The sequence below is a fragment of the Bos javanicus genome, chromosome 20 (assembly GCF_032452875.1).
Source record: "Bos javanicus breed banteng chromosome 20, ARS-OSU_banteng_1.0, whole genome shotgun sequence".
NCBI classification, from domain to species: Eukaryota; Metazoa; Chordata; class Mammalia; order Artiodactyla; family Bovidae; genus Bos; species Bos javanicus.
The window spans coordinates 32,428,329-32,451,834 of NC_083887.1; the positions used below are offsets into that span (position 1 = coordinate 32,428,329).

The 23,506-nt window shown below is 38.3% G+C and overlaps 1 protein-coding gene across 1 annotated transcript in view; it reads right to left on the reverse strand.

The window, feature by feature from the left end:
• Positions 1-14,183: 14,183 nt before the first annotated feature.
• The window catches only part of FBXO4 (F-box protein 4), a 69,521-nt gene continuing 60,198 nt past the window's right edge, over positions 14,184-23,506 (reverse strand). Inside the window, exon 8 of the transcript XR_009731787.1 lies at positions 14,184-14,282. The gene's annotated coding sequence lies outside the window, so the exon portion shown is untranslated. The remainder of the gene's footprint in view (positions 14,283-23,506) is intronic.

Below are 23,506 nucleotides of genomic sequence, written 5' to 3' on the forward strand. Positions count from 1 at the left end.
TGCTCATTCGTGTCCGACTCTTCTGTGACCCCATGAATCGCAGCACGCCAGGCCTCCCTGTCCATCACCAACTCCCGGAGTTCACCCAGACTCACGTCCATGGAGTCAGTGATGCCATCCAGCCATCTCATCCTCTGTTGTCCCTTTCTCCTCCTGCCCCCAATCCCTCCCAGCATCAGAGTCTTTTCCAATCAGTCAACTCTTCGCATGAGGTGTCCAAAGCACTGGAGTTTCAGCTTTAGCATCATTCCTTCCAAAGAAATCCCAGGGCTGATCTCCTTCAGAATGGACTGGTTGTATCTCCTTGCAGTCCAAGGAACTCTCAAGAGTCTTCTCCAACATTCCCAATATAACTGTATGTCATAATTAGAAGAAAACTGTATATATTTTATGAGGAAATTAAATGATGGCAGTAATTTGTTGCAGAGAGGAACCTAAAATTCAGGCCTCATGATTTTCAGTCCTATAAATCCTTTGCCATTTTTATCGTACAATGTTTTATCATTGATAGGTCAAAATATACCTACAATACAGTGACATCAAAACTCTCCCATGGCTCAAAAAGTAATCAAAATTGCATATTTTTATCTGAATATCTACATTATTTCCTTTTGTACACCATTGCTAACTATTAAGATATCACAACACAAATGAAAAAAATTTTCAGCCCTTTTGTCAGTGATTCAGTTCCGTTCAGTTGCTCAGTCGTGTCCGACTCTTTGCGACCCCATAAATCACAGCACACCAGGCCTCCCTGTCCATCAACAACTCCTGGAGTTCACTCAAACTCATGTCCATCAGGTCGGTGATGCCATTCAGACATCTCATCCTCTGTCATCCCCTTCTCCTCCTGCCCACAATCCCTCCCAGCATCAGGGTCTTTTCCAATGAGTCAACTCTTCGCATCAGGTGGCCAGAGTATTGGAGTTTCAGCTTCAGTATCAGTCCTTCCAGTGAACACCCAGGACTGATCTCCTTTAGGATGGACTGGTTGGATCTCCTTGCAGTCCAAGGGACTCTCTAGAGTCTTCTCCAACACTACAGTTCAAAAGCATCAATTCTTTGGCATTCAGCTTTCTTCACAGTCCAACTCTCAGATCCATACATGACCACTGGAAAAACCATAGCCTTGACTAGATGGACCTTTGTTGGAAAAGTAATATCTCTGCTTTTCAATATGCTTTCCAGGTTGGTCATAACTTTCCTTCCAAGGAGTAAGCGTCTTTTAATTTCATGGCTGCAATCACCATCTGCAGTGATTTTGGAGCCCCCCAAAATAAAGTCTGACACTGTTTCCACTGTTTCCCCATCTATTTCCCATGAAGTGATGGGACCAGATGCCATGATCTTTGTTTTCTGAATGTTGAGCTTTAAGCCAAAGTTTTCTTTCTCCTCTTTCACTTTCATCAAGAGGCTCTTTTGTTCCTCTTCACTTTCTGCTATAAGGGTGGTGTCATCTACACATCTGAGATTATTGATATTTCACCTGGCAATCTTGATTCCAGCCTGTACTTCTTCCAGCCCAGCGCTTCTCATGATGTACTCTGCATAGAAGTTAAATAAGCAGGGTGACAATATACAGCCTAGATGTATTCCTTTTCCTATTTGGAACCAGTCTGTTGTTCCATGTCCAGTTCTAACTGTTGCTTCCTGACCTGCATACAGGTTTCTCAAGAGGCAGGTCAGGTGTTCTGGTATTCCCATCTCTTTCAGAATTTTCCACAGTTTGTTGTGATCCACACAGTCAAAGGCTTTGGCATAGTCAATAAAGCAGAAACAGATGTTTTTCTGGAACTCTCTTGCTTTTTTCCATGATCCAGCAGATGTTGGCAGTTTGATCTCTGGTTCCTCTGCCTTTCCTAAAACCAGCTTGAACATCTGGAAGTTCATGGTTCACATATTGCTGAAGCCTGGCTTGGAGAATTTTGAGCATTACTTTACTAGCATGTGAGATGAGTGAAACTGTGCGGTAGTTTGAGCATTCTTTGGCATTACCTTTCTTTGGGATTGGAATGAAAACTGACATTTTCCAGTCCTGTGGCCACTGCGGAGTTTTCCAAATTTGCTGGCATATTGAGTGCAGCACTTTCACAGTGTCATCTTTCAGGATTTGAAATAGCTCAACTGGAATTCCATCACCTCCACTACTACTTTGTTCGTAGTGATGCTTTCTAAGGCCCACTTGACTTCACATTCCAGGATGTCTGGCTCTAGGTCAGTGATCACACCATCATGATTATCTGGGTCATGAAGCTCTTATACAGTTCTTCTGTGTATTCTTGCCACCTCTTCTTAATATCTTCTGCTTCTGTTAGGTACATACCATTTCTGTTCTTTATTGAGCCCATCTTTGCATGAAATGTTCCCTTGGTATCTCTAATTTTCTTGAAGAGATCTCTAGTCTTTCCCATTCTGTTGTTTTCCTCTATTTCTTTGCATTGATCGCCAAGGAAGGCTTTCTTACCTCTCCTTGCTATTCTTTGGAACTCTGCATTCAGATGCTTATATCTTTCCTTTTCTCCTTTGCTTTTTACTTCTCTTCTTTTCAGTGATTAAGTGTCATTTAAAAAGCCTGGTGTTTGTGAGATTATGATTGTTACCATGGTAATGAACTGTAATATCAACCTCTATTCAAAAATCATTCCTAAATAAAGAAACAAAGGAATGAGACTAAACATTGAGACTTTCTTTCATTTAAAGCAGAACACATATTTAATTAAGAAGAATACATTTTAAAAATTAAGTTCAACACTTACTGCATGTCTATTATATACCAAGCTTTGTGTCAGTATATAGTGATACAGAAACAAATGCTATCAGTTTAAAGCCATTGACACAATTACATTTTTAGCAATTTATCCTTTCAACTCAGATTGTGATTTGGTTTGCTACTATCTTGTTGAGACATTTAACTAAAAATACAGGATATATATGGAATATACAAGATATAAACAGTCCTTCATCTAAAAGGAAGCCAAGAAAGAAAGGGCTCTTGCTTTAATTAAGAAAGAAATAGAAAAATAATTTTAAGTGATACTAACCAATGATAAGAATGTAGAAAAAACCTAGCTCTTCTAGAGAGAATCTGGCAATTAATAATTTTCCATCTATTAATAATTTGCAAGAGAGTTCCAGAAAAACATCTACTTTTTCTTTATTGATTACACCAAAGCCTTTGATTGTGTGGATCACAATGAACTGTGTAAAATTCTTAAAGAGATGGGAATACCAGACTACCTGACCTACCTCTTGAGAAATCTGTATGTAGATCAAGAAACAAAAGTTAGAACTGGACGTGAAACAACAGACTGGTTCCAAATTGGGAAAGGAATATGTCAAGGCTGTATATTGTCACCCTGCTTATTTAACTTCTATGCAGAGTACATCATGCAAGATGCCAGGCTGGATGAAGCACAAGCTGGAATCAAGATTGTCTGGAGAAATATCAATAAGCTCAGGTACACAGATGACACCACCCTTATGGCAGAAAGTGAAGAAGAATTAAAAAGCCTCTTGATAAAAGTGAAATAGGACAGTGAAAAAGTTGGCTTAAAACTCAACATTCAGAAAACTAAGATCATAGCATTTGGTCCCATCAGTTCATGGCAAATAGATGGGGAAACAATGGAAACAGTGACAGGCTTTATTTTGGGGGGCTCCAAAATTACTGCAGATGGTGATTGCAGCCATGAAATTAAAAGATGCTTGCTCCTTGGAAGAAAAGCTATGACAAACCAAGACAGCATATTAAAAAGCAGAAACATTACTTTGCCAATGAAGGTCCGCCTAGTCCAATCTATCGTTTTTCCAGTAGTCACGTATGGATGTGAGAGTTGAGCTATAAAGAAAGCTGAGCGCCAAAAATTTATGTTTTTTGAATTGTGGTGTTGGAGAAGACTCTAGAGAGTCCCTTGGACTGCAAGGAGATCCAAACAGTCCATCCTAAAGGAAATCAGTCCTGAGTATTCATTGGAAAGACTGATGCTGAAGCTCCAATATTGAAACTCCAATACTTTGGCCATCTGATGTGAAGAATCGACTCATTGGAAAAGACCCTGATGCTGGGAAAGATGGAAGGTGGGAGGGGAAGTGGATGACAGAGAATGAGATGGTTGGGTGGCAACACTGATGCGATGGACACGAGTTTGAGTAGGCTCCGGGAGTTGGTGATGGACAGGGAAGCCTGGCTCTGCAGTCCATGGGGTTGCAAAGAGTTGGTGATGGACAGGGAAGCCTGGCTCTGCAGTCCATGGGGTTGCAAAGAGACACAACTGAGCAACTGAATTGAACTGAATAATTTCATTTCTAGAACTTTGCTTCATGATACAATAATAACATGCACAAACCTATAATAAAAGGATTTTCAACTATACATGATTTATAATTTGTAATAACAAAAAAAAGAATCTAATAGACCAAAAAAGAGATGATTGATTAAGACAGTTCTAATACATGTGCATAAAGAAATAACATGTAAGCTTCAGAATGAGAAGTTTTATCTATTTTGTTTACTACCTTACCCTCATCACCTGATACACCATGGATGTTCAAAAATATTTTTGAATAAATTAATGAAGAAGGGAAAATATTAATGTGGCCATTAAAATAATGCTATTAATACTAAATATTTAAATCCATGAAAAAATTTTCACAATGTGTTTTTACATTTAAAAAAGTGAGCTACAAAGTAATGATTATAGTATGATCCAATTTTCTCCTCTCAAGTTTTCTTATGTTCTTCACTTAAAAGGAAACAATTCATAATTGAAGAATGCGCTTGTTTTTTAAAAAAAACAGTAAAAATTAGTGGCTGGTAGAATTATATAACTGGAAGTCTTCAAATGTGGCAGTAGAAAGAGTGGGGCATGCTACTTGTTGAAAAGATTTCACCTTGAGCAGTTTTCCATTCTAGAAATCACTTATTTTAGGAAGTCTCTTCAAAAGTCCCAGTTAATTAAAAACAAATACGAAGAAAAAACTCCCAAACACTTTCAGTTCAAATCTGAAAACATTCCCCCAAAGAATCAACCTGCCATTGTAAAGGCAAGGCTGGCTCCAAACAGCTCCCTGGGTGCCTCCCATTCATAATAACAGAGCTGAGAAATGTTTCCTCCAGGATCACAGTACTGAGTAGGAGATCCCACTCTGCCTCTTCTGCTCTCCTCAAGTTTCTTTTCCAATGGTTGAAGATAAGCAGAAAAAATATGGATTCATTAAGAGTCCAAAAGAGCCATGGCAGAAATTTGACTTCATCTTCTAAGTTCTCAGATCCTCTAAAAGACTGTAAAACATCATTACTCATGTGCCCCAAATAAACAAAGACTATATACTTTCATTTCACAGGTAGGTATTGAACTGACTGCTGAACCTAATATTAGTTCAAATAAAACAACTATGCACTAAGTTTCAACAACACATAAAGAGTTAGAGAAAAATCTAAATAGAACAATGTATGTATTTATTATATAAGAGGAGGGATATTTCTTTTTAAAAGGAAATGGAAATTGAAGGTATGTAGAATATTTTTTAATTGAGAAAGACAAAACAATGTATGTTGTTAAATACTCTATGAATTAAGAGATAATTATCTGCTAAGAGTGAGAAGGCAGGGCTGAAATTGAGGTTAAGGATTTTAGGAGAGAGCAAAAAGTTTAGAATAACAAGAAATATACCAGAATCCAAAGGGAATTAATACAGGAATTGTCAAGTAGCAAAGATCCATTTGAGATTGAATAGGAGAAATCTAAAGAGCCCAATCAGCATGGTTTACTTCTATCTCAACCAATGTTCAGGAGCCCAGAAGAGCAAACAAAGACTATATTTTGGGCAAGTTAATAAGTTCTAAGCTTTTGCAAGTAGCTCTTGGAAGACTATCAAGCAGGGAAAAGACTAGGAATTTCTAGGGGGATAGCATCAACCTTATACTATACTAAAAGCCCACTGAAGTTTTAACAAAATGGGTAATTAGGAGACCATCCCTGGTAGTTGAGATGGAAAAGAAGCTGCGTGCAATGTGGGAGACCTGGGTTCGATCCCTGGTTTGGAAAGATCCCCTAGAGAAAGGAATGGCAATCCACTCCAGTATTCTTGCCTGGAGAATCCCATAGACAGAGGAACCTGGTGGGCTATAGTCCATAGGGTCACAAAGAGTCAGACATGACTGAAGCGACTTAGCACACATGCACACACTATAAACCTAGTAGGTCCCTCTGGAGTCAGAGTGTACCCGGCAGGCAAATATATTCTTCCCCTGCCATATCTCCTCTCCCCTAGTCTTAAAGAAACTGATGCTAAAGCCTAGACTGTGAAGACTGGTGAGTCACATAGCTAATAAAAAAGCTTACTGGGTGATGTTTAAGCTAGGATGAATGAAAAGTAGGTGCTGAAAAGGAGGTAACGGAAATATTTTGTAGAGACACTTCTTGAATTAGTAAATCATCACTAAGTAGATAGTTCTGACTTGAGCAATTCAACAAATTGAGCGATTCAAAATTCAAAAATTCAGGACACACAAAGCACCTGACTCCTGCTATTGTTTTAACTGGTTGTGATCTTCAAATTATTTAATTGGGTCAGGTTGCCATAAGCCCAAAGGTAAATACATTTTTATGTATGCAAAGGGAGGTTTAAAGAAAATTATCTAAATTACACTAATCACTTAGCAATCTAATGTCTTCCCATTTGTCTCTATAGCAGTTTACTAAATAAGGTCTTATGGGAATTTAGAATGCTAAGTTCTGAGTTAAATTTTGAATTAATACTTTGTTTGGCTTTAAAATACCACTCCAAATTTAACTAAGTTAATTACATCTGTTTATTTAGTTAGAAGTTATTCAGACTATTAAACTATTTCTCCACTGCTGACATTTGAATCTACTTTTTCATAAGCACTTTGATTAAGAATAGCCAGTGATAATATTTAATTAAGTTACAAGCCTTGATAATATGAACTGAAAATTCTTTAGCCCAAATGAGATTCATCAGGCTCACTAGTATTGTGCTCAATGTTGGCATTATAGTGGCTTCATTATTTTTTTTTAATCATTTAACTTAATTTCATGGTGGTCAGGGAATACAATGAAAGATTTCAATGCTTTGAAATTTGTTCAACTTATGACACATCATATGGTCTATTTTGCTAAACATTCATGGGCTTTAGAAGGAATATAAATCCTGTCATTGGTGGTTTAGTGTTCCACATAGCTCTGTTAAGTCAAATAGTTAATTTTGTTATTCATATCTTCTATATCTATTTTTTTTTGTCTGCTGGATAAATATGTTTTAAAACTAGAACCAATTTCTAAGAAATCAGTGCCGTGCATGCTAAGTCACTTCAGTCATGTCTGACTCTTTGCAACCCCATGGACTGTAGCCTGCCAGGCTCCTCTGTCCATGGGATTTTCCAGGAAAGAATACTGGAGTGGGTTTCCATGCCCTCCTCCAGGGGATCTTCTCGACCCATGGACTGAACCCGCATCTCTTATGTCTCCCACATTGGCAGACAGGTTCTTTACCACTAGTGCCACCTGGGAAGCGTGTATTCGAGGTTTTTTCTAAGATTTTTGGCCTGAGCAGTAGGGGAAGTGGTAATTAAATGAGGAGGAAAAAGAAAGGAGAAAGAGTATTTGCACATGACTTACATGCTCCTGCACATCAGTCATCACTGTCTCTTCCTCAATCCCCACCTCTCCTCCCCACATCCTCAAGGATTTGAGGATGCCTCCTTGAGGATCATCTCTGCCAGATGAACATGCAGAGACAGTATTTAGGTATGTTACATGATAAGCTAATACACAAGAAGATCCCCAATTTCCCTTTTGCCCTTCTCAGTGTTTTCCCATGTTGTGTCCCATCAAAGAAGCTCGTCTTTTATCAGGTGCCGGAGAAGAAAGAGAATGTTGTACGATGGTGAATCATGATCTTCTGACAGAAACATAATTCATTTTTATATGAAGATTATAAAATTGCACATAAGCAAATATTTCATTAGTTTATCTGAATGCTCAATCCTAAAGGAAATCAGTCCTGAATATTCATTGGAAGGACTGATGCTGAAGCTGAAGCTCCAATACTTTGGCCACCTGATGCAAAGAACTGACATTGGAAAAGACCTTGATGCTGGAAAAGATTGAAGGCGGGAGGAGAAGGGGACGACAGAGAATGAGATGGTTGGATGGCATCACCGACTCAATGGACATGAGTTTGAGCAAACTCCGGGAGTTGGTGATGGACAGGGAAGCCTGGCATGCTGCAGTCCATGAGGTCGCAAAGAGTTGGACATGACTGAACAACTGAATTGAACTATGTGAATGCTATGTATACCATACATTTCAATCCACAGATGCTACAAAAGACATTACAATAAGATGTCACTCAGGCTTGTATAAATGTCAAAAAAGTTCAAGGTCATTCCTTTACAACAATAGCACTCACAAGGAGCTTATTCACACATATGTATAGTTTTTTTTTTCCATTTCTATAGTATTTCAGTGCTTAAACTGGACTCAGAAATGGGAAGACCCTCCAACTATATATATATATATATATATAAGTATGCATAGACAGATATTTGATAAAGTCCTTTGAAAAAAGTAGTTTGACTCCCCAGGTCAGGAAAGGCCAGGATATTACTGGTAATTTAAAGAATTTGTGATGTGCTGCAAACAAACTGAGGTTGGGAGAAATAATGGTTGCTTTGTTTTGAGATAGAGCTGATATTTATGATTTCCATTCTATTAAAAAAAAGAAAAAACCTTTCTAAACTACCATAGCTACTAATCTCAAATAACAACCAGCCTAATTGCTTCCATTAAGGTTAAAATCATAGAGGTCTGGTTTTTCTATGAAAAACTCCTCATTCTTAGATTACAGCACATTCATAAACAAACTCCTGTGTGCTATGTTTCATTTATTTTTAGTTAGAGAGAATATAGCTTTTACTTGTATGAAACTGAAATCAGGCATTAAAGCTAAATGGATTTAAACTGGGAGAGTTTTTTTCTCTATAAAGAGCAGGAAGACTTTAACATCTCCATATTAAGGCAAAGAGAAATGAAAATAAAAAATAAATCACAACAATTTACATAAATACTAGAATTTTATTATTTTGCCCACCCAAAAGCTATCTGTGGTGGATTCATTTTGATATATGGCAAAACCAATACAATATTGTAAAGTTAAAAAAAAAAAAAGTTATATTATTTACTTGCTTGAGAAAATCAATAACAGAAGGATTTAAGGACTCAAAACCCTCCACCTTATGTTCAGAACAAATGCATTTTTGCAGTATTAGGCCTTCTGAGAGCTTATAATAACATCACAATTTGGGATCTGTGGACTGTCTTGCCCAGGGTTAATACTTGAGTGAAAGAGTAAAGTTCAAAAAGTTCACACAAATATCCCAAACAAACAAGTTCTGAGAAACAGATCATTCCACTGTAGCACCCAATGAATTTAATACATGAATATAAGTGGTAGCATCACATTTTGTTCCCTGGACCTAAGCTCATCAAAGTTCAATTTTATTACAGAATGAAAGAAAATAATTAGTAGGCTACATTTGTCCTTAACTCAAGAAAACTCCCTGAAAATGACTGTCTTTCCTTGTTTTTATATCTTCCTTTTTCTCTCTCCCAACTCCACATACACATCCCCCTAAATGAAAGTAATCTTAGAGCCAATAGATTTTTTTTTATGCTTTTACTCAAAAATAGTAAAATTTGTTCTTGAGTGGTTATGCCCAAAACGGAGCCAAGTGATAAAAGAAATTGACAGGAGGACAAGAAAATCATTTCAAACTAAATGAGGGCTATTATATCACAATTTAACCTGAACATACTCTAAAATTGTCTCAAGGATTGTTCTCACCCAACCTCATTCAATGCTTTCTAAATTTACCCAAAAAAGTTATAATTTCAAGGATTATTACAACCATAACTGAATGCTGAGTTTGAAATACATGTATGAATCAAATGTGTAACCTTTTATTCTCAAAGAAAAAAAGAAGAATCATAAATTTTAAATAGAATATTTGAAATAATTGAGTAGCAGAAGGAGGAAACAATGTGTTCTACCTTTTAAATTAAGAACCAGGTGGTAACATATTTATTTTCCTTATTTACATTTTAATAATTGGAGTTTTCCTGTAGTCCAGGAAGTAGTTGATGGCTTCTGTCATCTAACTCTCTATATCTAGTTAACAAAAGTCTCTATTTTCTCTTTTTAGGTAAATATGGTAAATACAATAATATAAACAATGATAGCTAAGTTTCCTTTAAAGTTTACTTTGTCAAGCTCTTTACGTGAATCAACTAGGTTCTCTCAATGAGCTTAAAATAAATACACTAGTATTATCCATTTGGCCAAAGAAACCAAATTACAAAGAAGTCAGGTAGTTATCCCAAGTTAGTAAACAGAAGAACTAGAATTATAATCCAGCCTGACTTTCTGAAGAGCACTCTTAACCTCCCTTCTGCATAGCTCATAACATTAAGCCTATTTTCTTCTTTTTCAGTACCTATCAAGCCTAGAGTTTTTCTCCTGCCATTCTTTAAACTTCATTTTAAATATGTATCGTCCCTTAGTAATTGTAGAAAATCCAATAAATAAATTGAAGGATAGATTTTGACTTTGCTGCTTTTTTATTACTGACTTTGCTTGCCGTTGCCTCCCAGAACTATTTCTTTCAATGCTACACCCACCGTCATCATTGGCAACATCCATAAAGATTTATTCCTACTATCTGAAAACTTTTATGTGTCAAATATAAAGTTATAGGCTCTATTAAATAAATTAATAAATAAATATAGAGGTGTCTCAGTACTAGATTGTAAAGGAAATTACATGTCTTGCCAAACTCTTTTTGAAGGCAATGAGAGGCATTTGGATTATTTAGAACAGTAATGACATACTCTGATTTGATGATTTTAAAAAATCTCAAAAAAAAAATCTCAAAGATGGAAGTTTGGGAAAGAGTTTAGGAAAGAATGAGACTGGATGCATGGAAATCAGTTAAGAGAATTTTGCTGTTCAATCTAGGCAGGAAATAATGAAGACTGGTCTAAATCATAGTAAGAGGAATTGAGAAGGGTAGACAGAAAATCTTTTGAAGAGAACAAAACTTGGAGAAAATTAGATTGGTGTTGCACATTGATAATGTAGAGGAAAGATACAAAACACATCATTAGAACAGAAGTCTTTCCATACAACTTAGGAATGTTTCCCATTTGGGGTTTTCATGCATGGAAGAAAGCTGAACAAGAAAGATGAAGTGAATGCAATCACTCAGAGCTGTTTTCCTACATGAACTAAAATTTAGCAGATTATAACATAAAAGTAAAAATAATAGCCATTTGTCATCCTCTTACCTGAATTTCAACCTAGCAACACGGGTTTCATTTATCTTTATACTCCCCTAGCCAAAACAGAAATGAAAACCTCTGCTTTATAGTGGAGGAAAACAGGAGAAGAAAAACATGGGGCTAACTGTGTCTGCCCTTAAGGAAGTTTCCATCTTAGAAAAGATGATCCAAAGCCAAGAATAAGGATGATGAACCTTAATGTCCTTGTAATACAAGATCAGACACCTGTCCAACTACTACAAATAACCAGAAACCTAACTGAGCTATTCCTCAAATTCTTGTCACATTTAACATTATTCTTTGAGCTCTAATGAGTTAATTTAAAGTAGCTGTGATGATTTATTTAGTCTGAATAAAAGGTAAATTAAAATGTTTCACTTTTTGTCTGGATAACATTATCAGTTCAGTTCAGTTCAGTTGAGTTGCTCAGTCATATCCGACTCTTTGTGACGCCATGAATTGCAGCACACCAGGCCTCCCTGTCCATCACTAACTCCCGGAGTTCACTCAAACTCACGTCCATCGAGTCGGTGATGCCATCCAGCCATCTCATCCTCTGTCGTCCCCTTCTCCTCCTGCCCTCAATCCCTCCCAGCATTAGGGTCTTTTCCAATGAGTCACCTCTTCGCATCAGGTGGCCAACGTACTGGAGTTTCAGCTTTAGCATCAGTGCTTCCAATGACCACCCAGGACTGATCTCCTTTAGGATGGACTGGTTGGATCTCCTTGCAGTCCAAGGGACTCTCAAGAGTCTTCTCCAATACCACAGTTCAAAAGCATCAATTCTTTGGCACTCAGCTTTCTTCACAGTCCAACTCTCAGATCCATACATGACCACTGGAAAAGCCATAGCCTTGACTACACAGACCTTTGTTGGCAAAGTAATATCTCTGCTTTTGAATATGCTATCTAGGTTGGTCATAACTTTCCTTCCAAGGAGTAAGCATCTTTTAATTTCATGGCTGCAGTCACCATCTGCAGTGATTTTGGAGCCCCCCAAAATAAAGTCTGCCACTGTTTCCACTGTTTCCCCATCTATTTCCCATGAAGTGATGGGACCAGATGCCGTGATCTTAGTTTTCTGAATGTTGAGCTTTAAGTCAACTTTCCCAGTCTCCTCTTTCACTTTCATCAAGAGGCTTTTTAGTTCCTCTTCACTTTCTGCCGTAAGGGTGGTGTCATCTGCATATCTGAGGTTATTGATATTTCTCCTGGTAATCTTGATTCCAGCTTGTGCTTCTTCAAGCCCAGCGTTTCTCATGATGTCCTCTGCATATAAGTTAAATAAGCAGGGTGACAATATACAGCCTAGATGTACTCCTTTTCCTATCTGGAACCAGTCTGTTGTTCCATATCTAGTTCTAACTGTTGCTTCCCAACCTGCATATAGGTTTCTCAAGAGGCAGGTCAGGTGGTCTTGTATTCCCATCTCTTTCAGAATTTTCCACAGTTTATTGTGATCCACACAGTCAAAGGCTTTGGCATAGTCATAAAATTGACTAAATCAGTTTTAAATTCTTACATTTTCCAAAATAAATACTTTTATAAACACAAAATATAAAATTATAACATTAAAAACTAAAATTGATGGACAGCTCATTGTTAGAATCTATTACACATCCCATGAATAAGATTTGAGACTCACAAATAGGTGGCAATTCCATATCATCTATTTTATTGCGGCTGTTTGCTAGCTCTCACCTGCTAGACTAGATTATCAAAATAATAAATTATATTAACAATTATAGAGGCATGATAGAGAGAAGGAAAAGAAAGTAAGTGGATTTAAATCCTGGGGACTAAAATGATAATGTTTAATTATCTGACAATTTGATACAGACTAAAGAAGTTTAATTTAAGTGTAATATATATACTGATGAAATTTTCAAATAGGGCATTTATCATTGCAAATACTGGAGAAATATATATCTAAAAAGACACAGAAAAGAAGTTATCCAAAAATTAACAAATGAAATCAGAGAAATACAATAGAACAAATATACAGATTGCAGCAGTAAATTTAAATGGCTTAAATTCTCCAGCATAAAATGAGTTTAGACAGAGTACATCATGAGAAATGCTGGGCTGGAAGAAGCACAAACTGGAATCAAGACTGCTGGGAGAAATATCAATAACCTCAGATATGCAGATGACACCACCCTTATGGCAGAAAGTGAAGAGGAACTAAAAAGCCTCTTGATGAAAGTGAAAGAGGAAACTGGGAAAGTTGGCTTAAAGCTCAGCATTCCGAAATCTAAGATCACGGCATCTGGTCCCATCACTTCATGGGAAATAGATGGGGAAACAGTGGAAACAGTGGCAGACTTTATTTTGGGGGGCTCCAAAATCACTCTAGATGGTGATTCCAGCCATGACATTAAAAGATGCTTACTCCTTGGAAGGAAAGTTATGACCAACCTAGATAGCATATTCAAAAGCAGAGATACTACTTTGCCAACAAAGGTCCATCTAGTCAAGGCTATGGTTTTTCCAGTGGTCACGTATGGATGTGAAAGTTGTCGGACTGTGAAGAATGCTGAGCACCGAAGAATTGATGCTTTTGAACTGTGGTATTGGAGAAGACTCTTGAGAGTCCCTTGGACTGCAAGGAGATCCAACCAGTCCATCCTAAAGGAGATCAGTCCTGGGTGGTCATTGGAAGCACTGACGCTAAAGCTGAAACTCCAGTACGTTGGCCACTTGATGTGAAGAGTTGACTCATTGGAAAAGACCCTGATGCTGGGAGGGATTGGGGGCAGGAGGAGAAGGGGACGACAGAGGATGAGATGGCTGGATGGCATCACTGACTCGATGGACGTGAGTTTGAGTGAACTCCGGGAGTTAGTGATGGACAGGGAGGCCTGGCGTGCTGCGATTCATGGTTTCGCAAAGAGTAGTTCACGACTGAGTGACTGAACTGAACTGAAAGAAATTAAACAAAATGGTACAAATATGTAAAAAAAAAAATTATGGGCCAAGATATGTAGAAAAAGGCAAATTTAAAAAATGAAAAAGAGGTAATAATAAAACTGGACAAAGAAAAATCATGATACATAAATTATATTAGAGGATTAAATTATAATGATAAGCATTTCAATTCATAATAAGATGATGGCTATCATTAAGAGACTTTCAGTACTAGATGTATGTATATGCTCAGTTGCCCAGTCATATTCAACTCTTCACGACCCCATGGACTTTAGCCTGCCAGGCTCATCTGTCCGTGGAAATTTTTAGGCAAGAATACTGGACTGGATTGCCTTTTCCTTCTCAAGGGGATAGTCCCAACCCAGGGAATGAACTTGTGTCTCTTGCATCTCTGTTTGCTTTCTTGCAATCTTTCTTTTGTCTCTCAGTTGTGTCTGACTCTTTGTGACCCCCATGAACTGTAGCCCACTAGGATCCTCCATCTATGGGATTTTCCAGGCAAGAATACTGGAGTGGCTTGCCATTCCCTGCTCCAGGAGATCTTCCCAAACCAGAGATCGAACCCAATCTCCCGCATTGCAGGCAGACTCTTTACCATCCTCCTGCATTGGCAGGTGGATTCTTTACCACTGCACCACCTGGGCAGCCCTTCAGTAATAGATAGTTTTAATATCAAATATGAAAATTATAATACATTGAAGAAATTCACTGAAATGGTAGCATTAGAGTCTATACCATCTCCATTTTTGGATTTTGGCAAATTTAGTAGACAAAATCAAGCATTAGAAAATATTAATTACATATTTACTTAAGTTAATTCATGTTCTATGGAAAATACACAATATGCTCTATACTGTGAGAATCAGAATGGATATATGTATCTGAGTCCCTTTATTGTTCACCTGAAACTATCACAACACTGTTAATCAGCCATGAATTGAAAGTGAAAGTCACTCAGTTGTGTCTGACTCTTTATGATCCCATGGACTATACAGTCCATGGAATTCTCCAGGCCAGAATACTGGGGTGGGTAGCCTTTCCCTTTGCCAGGGCATCTTCCCAACCCAGGGATCTAACTCAGGTCTCTCACATTGCAGGCAGATTCTTTACCTGCTGAGCCACAAGGGAAACCCAAGACTGGAGTGGGTAGCCAATCTGTTTTCCAGCGGATCTTCCTAATCCAGGAATCGAACTGGGGTCTCCTGCATTTTAGGCATCTTCATTACCAGCTGAGCTATTAGGAAAGTCCTTACTTCAATATAAATGTTAAAAAATAAAATTAAATTTAAAAACTAAAAATAAATAAATAAAATACATAACTGCAAAATCAATAAATTTGACTATATGACATATCAGAAAAAAACTAATTTTAAAATTAGAGTAACATTTGGCATAAATAATATAAAAAATGAATTACTTTTGTAAAAAGCATAAAAATTATTACAAAAACCACTAGTAACCCAAAAGAAATGAACAAAAGAACTGATCATTCACAGAAGTAATACAATTTATATAAAAATATAAAAGAAATTTTAAACTTGCTATTAATCAAAGACATTGAATTAAATTGAATCATCAATAAAATTGGGAGGTACCTACTGAATAAATTTCAAGGACAGAGGAGCTTGGTAGGCTACAGTCCATGAGGTCACAAAGAGTCAGACAGGACTGAACAACTAATGTTTTCACTTACTTTTCATCGAATAAATACAATTTTAAATCACTAAGCCAAGTGAAGATGTCATTGGCATATGAGCTATGGCTAGTGGTTAAGTTTTCAAACTTCCATAAGCCTCTTATCCTTATCCATTATAAGGCAGACAGAATGAAAACCACAATCACAGAAAACTAAACAAACTGATCACATGGATCACAGCCTTGTCTAACTCAATGAAACTATGAGCCAATCTGTGTAGGGCCACCCAAGACAGATGGGTCATGTTGGAGAGTTCTGACAAAATGTGGTCCACTGGAAAAAGCAATGGCAAACCACTTCAGAATTTTTGCCTTGAGAACCCCAAGAACAGTATAAAAAGGCAAAAAGATATGACACTGAAAATGGACTCCCTAGGTTGGTAGGTGCCCAAATGCTACCGGAGAAGAGTGGAGGAATAACTCCAGAAAGGATGAAGAGATGGAGCCAAAGCAAAAACTATGCCCAGTTGTGGATATAACTGGTGATGGAAGTAAAGTCTAATGCTGTAAAGAGCAATATTGCATAGGAACCTGGCATGTTAGGTCCATGAATCAAGGTAAAATGGAAGTGATCAAACAGGATATGGCAAGAGTGAACATCGACATTTTAGGAATCAGTGAACTAAAATGTACTGCACTGGGTGAATTTAACTCAGATGACCATTATATCTACTATTGTGGGTCAGAATCCCTTGAAGAAATGGAGTAGCCATCATAGTCAACAAGAGTCTGAAATGCAATACTTGGATGCCATCTCAAAAACGACAGAATGATCTCTGTTAGTTTCCAAGGCAAACCATTCAATATCACAGTAATCTAAGTCTATACCCCAATCACTAATGCCAAAGAAGCTGAAGTTGAACAGTTCTATGAAGACTTACAAGACCTTCTAGAACTAACACCCCAAAAAGATGTCCTTTTCATTATAGGTGACTGTAATGCAAAAGTAGGAAGTCAAGAGACACCTGGAGTAACAGGGATATTTGGCCTTGGAGTACCAGATAAAGCAGGTCAAAGGGTAACAGAGTTTTGGCAAGAAAATGCACTGGTCATACCAAATACTCTCTTCTAACAAAACATGACTCTACACATGGACATCATCAGATGGTCAATACCAAAATCAGATTGAATATTCTTTGCAGCCAAAGATGGAGAAGCTCTATATAGTCAACAAAAACAAGACTGGGAGCTTACTTGTGGTCAGATTATAAACTCCTTATTGCCAAATTCAGACTTAAATTGAAGAATGTAGGGAAAACCACTAGACCATTCAGGTATGACCTAAATCAAATCCCTTATGATTATACAGTGGAAGTGACAAGTAGATTCAAAGGATTAGATCTGATATACAGAGTGCCTGAAGAACTATGGAAGGAGGTTCCTGACATTGTACAGGAGGCAGTGATCAAGACCATCCCCAAGAAAAAGAAATGTAAAAAGGCAAAATGGTTGTCTAAAGAGGCCTTACAAATAGCTAAGAAAAGAATAGAAGTGAAAGGCAAAGGAGGAAAGGGAAAATACACCCATTTGAATACCAAAGAGTTCCAAAGAATAGCATGGAGAGATAAGAAAGTCTTCCTCAGTGATCAATACAAAGAAATAAAGGAAAACAATAGAATGGGAAAGACTAGAGATCTCTTCAAGAAAATCAGAGATACCCAGGGAACATTTCATGCAAAGATGGACACAATAGAGGACAGAAATGTTATGGACCTAACAGAAGCCAAAGATATTAAGAAGAGGTGGCAAGAATATATAGAAGAACTATACAAAAAAGATCTTCATGACCTAGATAACCACGATGGTGTGATCACTCACCTAGAGCCATTCTGGAATGCAAAGTCAAGTGGGTCTTAGGAAGTATCACTACAAAAAGCTAATGGAGGTGATGGAATTCCAGTTGAGCTATTTCAAATCCTGAAAGATGATGCTGTGAAAGTGCTGTACTCAATATGCCAGCAAATTTGGAAAACTCACCAGTGGCCACAGGATTCATTCCAATCCCAAAGAAAGGCGATGCCAAAGAATGTTCAAACTATTGCCCAATTGCACTCATCTCACACGCTAGTAAAGTAATGCTCAAAATTCTCCAAGCCAGGCTTCAACACTACGTGAACCAGAACATCCAGATGTTCAAGCTGAATTTAGAAAAGGCAGAGGAACCAGAAATCAAATTGCCAACATCTGTTGGATCATCAAAAAATAAGACAGTTCCAGAAAAACATACTTCTGCTTTATCGATTACACCAAAGCCTTTGACTGTTGGATCATAACAAACTGTGGAAAATTCTTCAAGAGATGGGAATACCAGACCATCTGACCTACCTCCTGAGAAATCTATATTCAGATCAAGAAGCAATAGTTAGAACTGGACATGGAACAACGGACTGGTTCCAAATTGAGAAAGGAGTACATCAAGGCTGTATATTGTCACCCTGCTTATTTAGCTTATATGCAGAGGACATCATGCAAAATACCAGGCTGGATGAAGCACAAGCTGGAATCAAGATTGCCGGGAGAAATAACAATAATCTCAGATATGCAGATAACACCACCCTTATGGCAGAAATTGAAGAAGAACTAAAGAGCCTCTTGATGAAAGTGAAAGAGGAGAGTGAGAAAGTCAGCTTAAAACTCAACATTCAGAAAACTAAGACCATGGCATTTGGTCCCATCACTTCATGGCAAATAGATGGGGAAACAATGGAAACAGTGACAGATTTTATCTCTTGGGGGGCTCCAAAATCACTGCAGATGGTGACTACAGCCATGAAATTAAAAGACACTTGCTCCTTGGAAGAAAAGCTATGACCAAACTAGACATCATATTAAAAAACAGAGACATTACTTTTCCAACAAAGGTCCATCTAGTCAAAGCTATGATTTTTCCAGTAGTCATGAATGGATGGACTATAAAGAAATCTGAGCACCAAAGAATTGATGCTTTTGAACTGTGGTGTTGGAGAAGACTCTTGAGAGTCCCTTGGACTGCAAGGAGATCAAACCAGTCCATCCTAAAGGAAATCAGTCCTGAATATTCATTGGAAGGACTGATGTTGAAGCCGAAACTTCAATACTTTGGCCACCTGATGTGAAGAGCTGATTCATTTGAAAAGACCCTGATGCTGGGAAAGATTGAAGGCGGGAGGAGAAGGGATGACAGAGGATGAGATGGTTGGATGGCATCACTGATGTGATTGACATGAGTTTGGGTAGGCTCCAGGAGTTGGTGATGGACAGGGAAGCCTGGCATGCTGCAGTCCATGGGGTCACAAAGAGTCTGACACAACTGAGCAACTGAACTGAAAGTTTTCAAGGAAATAATTGAAAAACTTGAGACAAATGCTCACACTGTTCTTTTTATTTAGTAAAAGATGCATGCTCATGTGTGCTCAGTTCTGACTCTCAGTGACTATATGGACTGTAGCCTGCCAGGCTCCTCTGTCCATGAGATTTTCCCAGCAATAATACTGGAGTAGGCTGCCATTTCCTACTCCAGAGTATCTTACCAGGAACTCAGGGATCAAACGCACATAGCATTGCAGACAGATTCCTTACCTGCTGAGCCACTGGGAAGCCAGAAGCATTCAATATGATTTAGCAAATGAAATATAGAACAGGAAAATGCTCTCATATATTCTTGGTGGAAATATTTGTATTTGAAACTGTACAGTATGATGGTTTGCCTTGGAAACGAATAGAGATCATTCTGTCACTTTAGAGACTGCATTTCGGACCCTTCTGTTGACTGTGAGGGTTACTCCATTTCTTCTACAGGATTCTTGCCCACAGTAGTAGATATAATGGTCATCTGAGTTAAATTCACCCAATGCAGTACATTTTAGTTCACTGATTCCTAAAATGTTGATATTCACTCTTGCCATATCCTGTTTGATCACTTCCATTTACCTTGATTCATGGACCTAACATACCAGGTTCCTATGCAATATGCTCTTTACAGCATTGGACTTTACTTCCATCACCAGTCACATCCACAACTGGGTGTTTTTGCTTTGGCTCCATCTCTTCATCCTTTCTGGAGTTATTTCTCCACTCTTCTCCAGTAGTGTATTGGGCACCTACCAACCTAGGGAGTCCATTTTCAGTGTCATATCTTTTTGCCTTTTCATACTGTTCATGGGGTTCTCAAGGCAATAATGCTGAAGTGGTTTGCCATTCCCTTCTCCAGTGGACCACATTTTGTCAGAACTCTCCATTATGACCTGTCCATCTTGGGTGGCCCTACATGGCATGGCTCATAGTTTCATTGAGTTAGACAAGGCTGTGGTTCATGTGATCAGTTTGGTTAGTTTTCTGTGGCTGTGGTTTTCATTCTGTCTGCCCTCTGATGGATAAGGATAAGAGGCTTGTGGAGAAGTTTCCTGATTGGATAGACTGACTGTGGGGGAACTGGGTCTTGTTCTGATGGGCAGGGCCACACTCAGTAAATCTTTGATCCAATTTTCTGTTGATGGGCAGGACTGTGTTTTGGCCTGAGGCCAAACTATGGTAGGGGTAATGATGGTAATGGGGGATCCTTCAAAAGGGCTTAAGCCGCCACTTTTGTATTCAGTGCCCCAAATGCTGCAACAGGCCACTGTCGACCCATACCTCTGCCAGACATAACAAGCAAGTCTGATTCAGTTTCTTGTGGGACACTGCTCCTTTCTCCTGGCTCCTGGTGTGCCAAGGTTTTGTTTGTGCCCTCCAAGAGTCTGTTTCCCCAGTCCTGTGGAAGTTTTGTAATCAAAGCCCACTGGCCTCCAAAGTCAAATTCCCTGGGGGTTCTTAGTCCCTTTGCTGGATCCTCAAGTTGGGAAATCTGTTGTGTGTCCTAGAACTTTCCTAACAGTGCAAGAATTTATTTAGTATAATTGCTCTGCAGTTTGTGGGTCATCTGCTCAGTGGCTTTATGGTGGGGCTAATGGTGACCTCCTCCAAGAGGGCTTACGCAACACACTGTGTGTCCAAGGTCTGCTGCAACCAGAGAGCCTGTCCCTGTGGCAAGCTACTGCTGATCCATGCCTCCACAGGAGACACTCAAACACTCAAAGGCAGGTGTGGCTCAGTCTCTGTGGAGTTTCTGGGTCCTGGTGCATGCAAGGTTTTGTTAAAGCCCTTTGAGCATCTCTGGCTGGTATGGGGTTTGACTCTAAACGTGATTTCACCCCTCCTACTGTCTTGTTGGGGCTTCTCCTTTGCCCTTGGAGGTGGAGTAGCTTTTTTTGGTGGAATTGAACATTCTCTTGTCGATGATCTCTGTTCATTTCCAAGGCAAACCACTCAATATCACAGTAATCCAAGTCTATACCCCATCCACTAATGCCAAAGAAGCTGAAGTTGAAAATTCTATGATGACCTACAAGACCTTCTAGAACTAACACCCAAAAAAGATTTCCTTTTCATCATAGGGGACTGGAATGCAAAAATAGGAAGACAGGAGATACTTGGAGTAACAGGCCTTTGAGTACAAAATGAAGCAGGACAAATGCTAACAGAGTTTTGCCAAGAAAATGCACTGGTCATAGCAAATACCCACTTCCAACAACATATGAAAAGACTCTACACATGGACATCACCATATGGTTAATATCAAAATCAGATTGATTATATTCTTTGCCGCCAAAGTTGGAGAAACTCTATACAGTCAGCAAAAATAAGACTTAGAGCTGACTGTGGCTCAGACCATAAACTCGTTATTGCCAAATTCAGACTTAAATTGAAGAAAGTAGGGAAAACCACTAGACCATTCAGGTATGACCTAAATCAAATCCCTTACGATTATACAGTAGAAGTGACAAATAGATTCAAGGGATTAGATCTGATGTACAGAGTGCCTGAAGAACTATGGATGGAGGTTCCTGACATTGTACAGGAGGCAGTGATCAAGACCATCCCCCCAAAAAGAAATGCAAAGCAGAGGCCTCACAAACATTTGAGAAAAGAAGAGAAGTGAAAGGCAAAGGAAAAAAGGAAAGATATACCCATCTGAATGCAGAGTTCCAAAGAATAGCACAAAGAGATAAGAAAGTCTTCCTCAGTGATCAATGCAAAGAAATAAAGGAAAACAACAGAATGGGAAAGATTAGAGATCTCAAAGAGGACACTAATAGATGGAGAAATATACCATGTTCATGGATTGGAAGAATCAATATAGTGAAAATGAGTATACTACCCAAAGCAATTTATAGATTCAATGCAATCCCTATCAAGCTACCAACAGTATTCTTCACAGAGCTAGAACAAATAATTTCACAATTTGTATGGAAATACAAAAAACCTCAAATAGCCCAAGCGATCTTGAGAAAGAAGAATGGAACTGGAGGAATCAACCTACCTGACTTCAGGCTCTACTACAAAGCCACAGTTATCAAGACAGTATGGTACTGGCACAAAGACAGAAATATAGATCAATGGAACAAAATAGAAAGCCCAGAGATAAATCCATGCACATATGGACACCTTATCTTTGACAAAGGAGGCAAGAATATACAATGGATTAAAGACAATCTCTTTAACAAGTGGTGCTGGGAAATCTGGTCAACCACTTGTAAAAGAATGAAACTAGAACACTTTCTAACACCATACACAAAAATAAACTCAAAATGGATTAAAGATCTAAACGTAAGACCAGAAACTATAAAACTCCTAGAGGAGAACATAGGCAAAACACTCTCTGACATACATCACAGCAGGATCCTCTATGACCCACCTCCCAGAATATTGGAAATAAAAGCAAAAATAAACAAATGGGACCTAATTAACCTTAAAAGCTTCTGCACATCAAAGGAAACTATTAGCAAGGTGAAAAGACAGCCTTCAGAATGGGAGAAAATAATAGCAAATGAAGCAACTGACAAACAACTAATCTCAAAAATATACAAACAACTCCTACAGCTCAACTCCAGAAAAATAAATGACCCAATCAAAAAATGGGCCAAAGAACTAAATAGACATTTCTCCAAGGAAGACATACAGATGGCTAACAAACACATGAAAAGATGCTCAACATCACTCATTATCAGAGAAATGCAAATCAAAACCACTATGAGGTACCATTTCACACCAGTCAGAATGGCTGCAATCCAAAAGTCTACAAATAATAAATGCTGGAGAGGGTGTGGAGAAAAGGGAACCCTCTTACACTGTTGGTGGGAATGCAAACTAGTACAGCCACTATGGAGAACAGTGTGGAGATTCCTTAAAAAACTGGAAATAGAACTGCCTTATGATCCAACAATCCCACTGTTGGGCATACACACTGAGGAAACCAGAAGGGAAAGAGACACGTGTACCCCAATGTTCATCGCAGCACTGTTTATAATAGCCAGGACATGGAAGCAACCTAGATGCCCATCAGCAGATGAATGGATAAGAAAGCAGTGGTACATATACACAATGGAGTATTACTCAGCCATTAAAAAGACTTCATTTGAATCAGTTCTAATGAGGTGGATGAAACTGGAGCCTATTATACAGAGTGAAGTAAGCCAGAAGGAAAAACACCAATACAGTATACTAAC